Raw genomic sequence first — 7,899 nt, forward strand, 5'->3', positions numbered from 1 at the left:
CGAGGCCTCGGCGTCCGGCCTGCTTGGCCTGCTGGGCTGTGGGGTGGGGTGGGTGGGTGACTAGATGCGGTCGGGGACGTGGAGCGCTTGGTTTTCTAATCGCGCCCCACTGGCCTCTCTGGAACGCACACCCGCCAGATCAATGGGAACCCAAGAGGGACAGGAGCCTGAGGCGGGGCGGGTGGCCGGTGACTCCGAGGGGCGTCTGCGGCGCCCTGTCTTTCCTCTGGGGGGACGCCTCGTCCGCACGGAGACTCCGGGCGCCGGGAAGCCGGGGGTGTGAGCCGGTCCGCCGCTCCCACGGAGCTGCCCTAGCGACCTCGGTGCGCGCGAGCTGGTGTCTGCGCCCCCAGTCTAAGCTCCGCGTCCCACCCCTGTAGCTACAGCTTAAGGGTTTTGTCTTTCGACTAAAAGAGAAAAGAAGGGAAAAAACTCGCGGAGGATGGGCTGTCAACCCGGTCAGGAGGATGTCCATGGCAATTACCACGGTGTGCAATTTGAGTCCATTGCTACCATCCCTTTTATACACAAAGCATTGTGTTGAGAACTGTTCTGCACGTAATAGGTTCGCAAACATTACGTGCCAAAGAGATTTGATGGTCAGACAAGCGTTTATTTTTTCAAATTTTAGTTTTGGGGGGGCTTATTTTTACCCCTTAATCCAAGTTGATTGTTTACAAGATGCTGTGCTAGGCACGGAATGGGATCCCAAATGTAAAAATAGGACCCCTACCTCAAGGAACTCACAGTATTTGCTGTACTTGAAGTTGGCTACAGAATACAAACTAAAGACAGTATTAAAGGTACTCGCTTTCTCATTTACCACACTTTAGCGAGCTCCGTGAAGGTAGGGATCCTATGTGTTCTCCATTTTATGCCAGCACTCAAAGTGTCTAGCATGTGATAGGTGGTTACTAAATAATTGTATAGATGACTAGGGGATTACTGCCTTTTTCTTAGATACAATAATTCTTGCATGTACTCTACAAATATTTTAATTTTATTAATAAAAAATAATAAAGCAACTGTACCGTATGGCTAACTCGTGTTTTACTGGTGGTTTACTGAATCCCACATTTTTCCCACAAAGCCAAGCCTTCTCCCTTGTATTTATAGTGTTTTATTTTTCTCTTCCTCTAAATTACTCTATATTTCTGTCTATTAAGTTCATCCTGTAATTATCTGCCCATTTCTACAACTTGTCAAGGTTTAGTAATTACTATGACTCTTTAAACTCTCTCCAAGATTTCCAGTTCTCAAGTTGTGGTGCTTAGAATTTGACTGCTATTGTGCAACAGTTAAGAAAAGTCCCAAGTTGGTCTTCAAGGTGTCTAAATGATCTCATATTATGTAATTCTCTGGACTTTATGAGCTGGTTAGAGGAATAGATATAAACCCTCTTTCCATTCTCTACTTGCACTAGGAGTTGCCACTAATGTTTCTGGAATGGAAGAGTGTATTTAGTTCATTCAGGAATTTGATGTCGATTATACCCTGGATCAGGCCTCACTGTTGTCTTTTCTCTGCATCACTTCCATATTTCTTGAATTGTGAAACCATAGCAAGTGGAATAACTGGAATAACCAGTAGTAGGACTAAAACTTGAAAATGTGTTCCTTATTTACCACCAAAATTTGCCAGTAAAAGAATGTAAGAGAAGAAGGAAATCATTTTTCTGTAGTATGAAAAGGGAGCAACAAGTTGAAGTCCTCACTATTCTTATAAAGTGTTTAACTCCATGGGAGAAGTTATTAATATCCAGTAACAGTAGTTACCTATTTTGTTCCTAAAATCCCCCATCCTCTGTGTATTTTTAAAAATTCAAAAATAATTTAACCTCATAAGACATGAGAGTATGTGACTAATTCCCACTGGAATTCCAAAGCTTAAAAAGAAGACAGAGGTAGCTGCAGGTAACCCTACTGCCCCTCTTTCTTTCCTATTTCTAGAATCACTTTCTCTTAATCTACAAATCCAACATCTCTCTAACAGCGCAAGCTGTACAAGCTGAGTTTAGGAAGGAAGGAGAAGAAAGGGAAAGGAAATGTGAAAGGAACTCTGGTCTGCCAGAGCATTAGACAATTATGTGTCAAACATCTTTAGCTAACATCGCTCAATCCCCATACCTGAAACCCAGTCTTATAGCCACTCAAATGCTAGAATTTCAGGTCCAGAGTTCTGACAAGAAATTCAATTGAACTGCAAGTCTTTCCCAGCTGGAAGAATCTTGAGAGGCCAATTTAATCTAGAAATTCAAGTGTGTGTTGGCTAGATGAGGAGACCGAGGTAAACAAGTGTTATAGACTGCTTCCAAAATAAAGGATGATTTATTTTGCTAGGAACTTGTATGGCTCAAAAAGGTATAGATTAAATCTTCAGCTCTGAAATAGGGCTGGAATTGAATTAGGCCAGATTTGAACTTGCCTTTGAGATTGGATGGTATGCCATATATTGTGAAGAAATTCACTGTAAGGTATTCACCTGCCTTTGGACATACCAACAGCCACATATAAGCATAGACATGCCAAATCTCTCTTCCTTCATCTTCAGAAAGATGACTAAATTCCTTTGGAGTATGAAGGATGTTGGATTTCCCTTAGATGAAGGATTTAAAAGTATTTCTGTTGCTTTCTATACACTATAAAAGTATACATTTGTATAAGTATATAAAAGTATACTATAAAGGTACTATAAAAGTCTGGTATATGGTATATGAATTTCTCATATACCAATGCTGTAAGGCACAATGGGGAAAAACTTGGTAACGTGGTAAGTCAAAGGAAGGCAAATAATAGCATATCTCCCATGAACATTCTCCTCTCCCTAAATGCTCAAGGTGGGAATTAAATTCCCTATATCCTAGCTTTTGCTACTGTTATTACTCCCTTTTTACTTAGGTCTAGTCATAGCATCGCACTATGCCAGTGGTGGAGTGGGAGGGGAGACAGGTAATGAGAAGAATAAGGATGTGGGAATGGATGAGGGACAAAATATTAAGGCAGAATATTTTAGGGCAGGAAAATGAGAAGAGTTAGGAGAAACTAATTGTGGTAGAAATAATGTGCCTATCACTTTGATAAAAAGGCTGTATTAATCCAAATTAGTAATAGAAATAACAACCAATTGTTTCCTGTGGAACATCCCAAGGGTAATATTTGACTTTTCTCCCACTCTCACCTCCTTCAAACTCCAGTCAAGGTTTCTGAGGAAGGTATTTTCCCACCCTGAAATTTACATTCATGACCACAGAGACTTAGTTTTCTGTTTAATTTCTACAATATTGGAACTTTAATTTCTAATAATTTTCTATTTTACTTCTAAATTCTTCAACTGTTTTATAAATTTTATAACATTTCTTAGCTTTGTTTTATTTTTAATACTTTTCAACTCTTCTTTCTATAACAGAGGATAGACAGCTTTGAGATACAGTGCATAAATCAATCCCAATGACCTCAGTCATTCATTCAAGTTGGTGTAAAACAACACTACTCAAAAGTGCAGTTCTCAAACCAACGTTGGTCTCAAACTTTGTTAATGATCTTTAATGAGATTAGCATAGACATTGACAACTGATTAAAAAGTTCTATAGAGGGGCACCTGGGTGGCTCAGCTGGTTAAGTGGCTGACTCTTGATTTTGGCTCAGGTCAGGATCTCAGGGTCATGATCTCAGGGTCAGGAGGTAGAGCCCAGGATCGGACTCCACACTGGGCATGGAGCCTGCTTAAGATTCTCTCTCTTCATCTCCCCTTCCCCTCTCTCCCTTCCTCTCTTAAAAAAAAAAAAAATATTGTAGAAACTTAACAGAATAATGTTAAAGTTAATAAAAACAATTGGGCTTATATTTTGTTTTTGTTTTTATTTCATGTTTTTGATAATTCAGTTTTATTGCATTTTATAGAAGTCTCATAGATTGGGAATTCACCATAGATAACTTGAGAGGCACTGGAGTAGAAAATGGACTATATACCTAAGACTCTCCCTCAAAAATAGTGCTTTCCATCCATTTTGACAAATGCTTGAAATCTTGAATAAAACTTTAATGCTATAGTCCTAAAATTTTCTATGATGCAAGACTGCATAAGAATCAGTCATTTTTGGGTGCATGGGTGGCTCAGTCGTTAAGCGTCTGCCTTTGGCTCAGGTCATGATCCCGGGGTCCTGGGATAGAGCCCCTCATCAGGCTCCGTGCTCGGCGGGAAGCCTACTTCTCCCTCTGCCACTCCCCCTGCTTGTGTTCCCTCTCTCGCTGTGTCTCTCTCTGTCAAACAAATAAATAAAATCTTTAAAAAAAAAAAAAGAATCAGTCATTTTCATCACATTATCCATCTTTATCTGTGGTATTCATTTATTCAACAAGTTTATTTATTCAACTAGCTACAGGATTGTCCTAGGTATTGGTTGTGTAGTGATAAAGGAAATGGATATCGTCTCTGCCGTCATTGAGCTTATAGTATCATAAGGAAGACAGAAAAATAGCAATTAAACAAGTAATTATGAAACGGGAAGGATTATTTATAAAAGCAGACAGGGTGCTGAGATAAAGAAGAGTGGTGGAATTGGTGAGGAAAAGGACACTATTTAGAGAGAATGACTCAGGAAGGACTTACTAAGGAAGTGGCATTAAGCTGAACCCACAAGATGAAAAGGAGATAGCCATGAATGGAGCTAGTTAAGGAGGAACAGTATGTACAAAGCCTATGATGTGTTCCAGAAATTGAAAGGAAATTCTCATGGCTATGAGTACAATGGTATGAATGAGGAGAGAGAGGAATACAAGCCCCAGACAACAATATCTTATAGGCCAAAGTAAGGTTGTTGGATTTTATTCAAAGTGAAGCATCAAGCCATTGGAGGTTTTTAAGTAAGGAAGTTATGTGTTCTAACTTAGGTCCTTAAAGATTATTATTGTTCTTATATTGAGAACAGGTTGCAGGAAATTACCAAAGAAAGCAGAGAAACTAGTGAGAACGGTGTTGTAGTAAGTCAGGCAAGAGATTATGGTACCGTGAACTAATATGGAAAGAAGTGGACAGACTCAAGATATATTTTGGAAGAAGAATTTCCTGATGAATTGGATGACTCCTACTTTTTTCTTAAGCAAATATGCAGAGGTAGTGTCATTTGTTCAGATGGGGAAGATTTGGAGGGAATATAGAGAAGGGAGTAGAGAGACAAATAATGAAAAAACTCTATTTTGAAAACGTTAAATTTCAGATGCCTGCAAGACATCTAAATGGAGATATAAGGTAAGCAATTGGATGTGACCGAAGTTTGGAGGAATAGGCAATGCTGTGGATATAAATTATCAGCACATAAATGGGATTTAAGGCCATGAAAATGAATGAAAGCATCCAAATAGAGAGTGGACAGAGAGAAGAAATTTAGCAAGTGGAGGAATAAGAGCCAGGAAAGGGGATAAAAAAGTAGCAGCCAGAGAGATGAGATAAAAACTGAGAAAGATGTCATACATGAGAGTGTCCTACAAAAGGGAGATAGGAACAATAGTGAGTCCTATGGAGACATCAATAAATTGAAGAGCAAAAAATTAAGGAGCTATTGGATGTGGCATCATGGAGAGAGAATCCATCTCCTTAATAGTCATTTTAGCAGAGGCCAGACTGAGGCAGGCAGGAGGAAGAAAGTGCAAGCAGAAGCAGGTGAGTTTGTAGAACTAGACACTGGAGGGTGATGGTATTTCCAGTGAGAGCTCTAATTTCCACAAATTATAAAGCAAGTTTTTAGCTTAAAGTGGAAGAGGCGTGATGAAAAGTTGTGAAATAGTCCCAATTGAGGTTGGGGAGCAAAGCATTATAGTAGAATTCTCAGGGTTGATTACCTATTTGAGGTTGGAGATCATGTTTGTCATTACTCCAGTCTATCCAGCTGTGTGCGTGGTTATTTCCTGAAATGCACAGGGGGCTTTCAGGCACAGAGTTGTCAGGCAGATGATTGAGTTCTACCATGGTTGGGTTTGTTAAGTAAGTGATTTTGAGGAAAAGAAAAACAAGAAAGGTATGGGAATTGAACTGAAACACTGAATAATGGAATTTGAGTTGGGCAGGATGAAAGTGTAGTCTAGAAGAGGCTGTTGTGGGTAAAGGAGTGATACGAGCAATGGATTAGAAGGCTGGCTGGCACAATTAAGAGGATTTGTTACTTCCTGGTCAATATTTAAGCAACTTGAAGGATAGGAGCTAAGATCTAAGAATAAGAATTCAAGATTTTGGAGGGGAGTTGTGTCTGTCCAGGGAGTTACCATTGCTGTGATAGAAGAAAATGGTCACTGGCAATGAGGAGATCCAACAATGGGATGTCAAAGCATCCAGTGATCAGGAGGTTGAAACTACCTAGAATGGTGACAAATATTTACAAGTGAGTAAAAACATTAAGACTTCAAAAACACGGAGATGTTTCTTGGAGTCTGTTGGATGACAGTATTCCTCAATGTTATCTTCAACAAGACAAATGGTTTTCAAAGTTTTGTTATGCATACGTAATTGATTTTCATTACAACTTTGTTAAATAAGTAGCTTTGATAATATAATTCGCATTTTGTAGATTTAAAAAAATGAGTCTCAGAGAAACTGCAAGTGTACTAGAAGTAGTTATAAGGAGGGGTGCTGGGGTGGCTCAGTAAGTTAAGTGTTTGCCTTTGGCTCAGGTCATGATCCCAGGGTTCTAAGATCGAACACCGCATCGGGCTCCCTGCTCAATGGAGAGCCTGTTTCTCCCTCTCCCTCTGCCCTACTCCCTCCGTCCCCCCAGCTCATGCTCTCTCTCTCTCTGGCTTGCTCTCTATCTCAAATAAATAATATCTTTAAAAAAATAGTTATAAGGAGATACATGGTAAAGAGAGTCAATTTATTGTCCTCTATTTTAAATTAAACTTAAATTTATGAAATAAATTGAGAATGATTTATTATATTTTTAAAGGCATTCTTTTTAAGGCTTCCTTTCAATGGAAACTTTCCTAAGTGCAAGCATATTTTAAATTTCTCTGTATTAAAAAAAGTCAATCTTTACATTTTTCAGAAGCATGTATTATGCAAAGTACCAGGCAAAGGAATTATCTGAATATATGCTCTCTTTTATGATATGGTGAGGGCATTTAAAAAAAAATCTGTGTTGAGATAAAATTATAAAATTTAACAATAGCTATTATTACAACTCCATTTCTAAAGAATTATAAATAAGGAAAGAGTAGATGTGAGTTTATTGTTATTATTGTGTGTAAATGTGAATTTTTGCACTTAGACAATAGAGAATAATACATGTGTATAACATATAATACTTTTTATAATTAAAAAACAATGGGGAAAGAATAATTATTTTTCTCTTTATTTCTAAAAAATTTTTGTTTTCTCTGGCTAAACTACACTAGATTTTCCCATCTGTTTAAGCATGCAAATTAAAACACTTAACTGCACTTTATTGTGCTTCATTTTAACTTAGATCAGAAGAATTTTAATCAAAGCCATACTGAGGCTTTAGGGCAAACTGAATTGTAGGAATGTTTGTAGTAATTTTAACTAGTCACAATATATTGTATGCATTTCTTTATATTCAAAATCAGTTATTACTTGCTCCTCGTGCAAATAAGTGATAATTTTATCCCATTTTTTAGGTGAACAAATGCAAAGGTTAAATGGTTTGCCCAGGGACATAAATTGAATCAGTAGCAGAAGTAGGATTATAACTCGAAATTACTGACTCAAAGCTTAGTCCAATGAGCCATGCTGTTTCTCAAGTAGTAAGCATATTCATTGCCCCTCCAAGCAGGAAACAGAGCTCTAAATGGAGCATGTCCCATCCAGAAGACCTGCACAACATAGTAAGGAGACCTATTTCTTTCACTTAAAAAAAACTTACATGCCAAACTGTCAAACTTATCTTTCTAT

The sequence above is a fragment of the Mirounga leonina genome, unplaced genomic scaffold (genome assembly GCF_011800145.1).
Source record: "Mirounga leonina isolate KUSES-001 unplaced genomic scaffold, KU_Mleo_1.0 Mir_151, whole genome shotgun sequence".
Taxonomy (NCBI): domain Eukaryota; kingdom Metazoa; phylum Chordata; class Mammalia; order Carnivora; family Phocidae; genus Mirounga; species Mirounga leonina.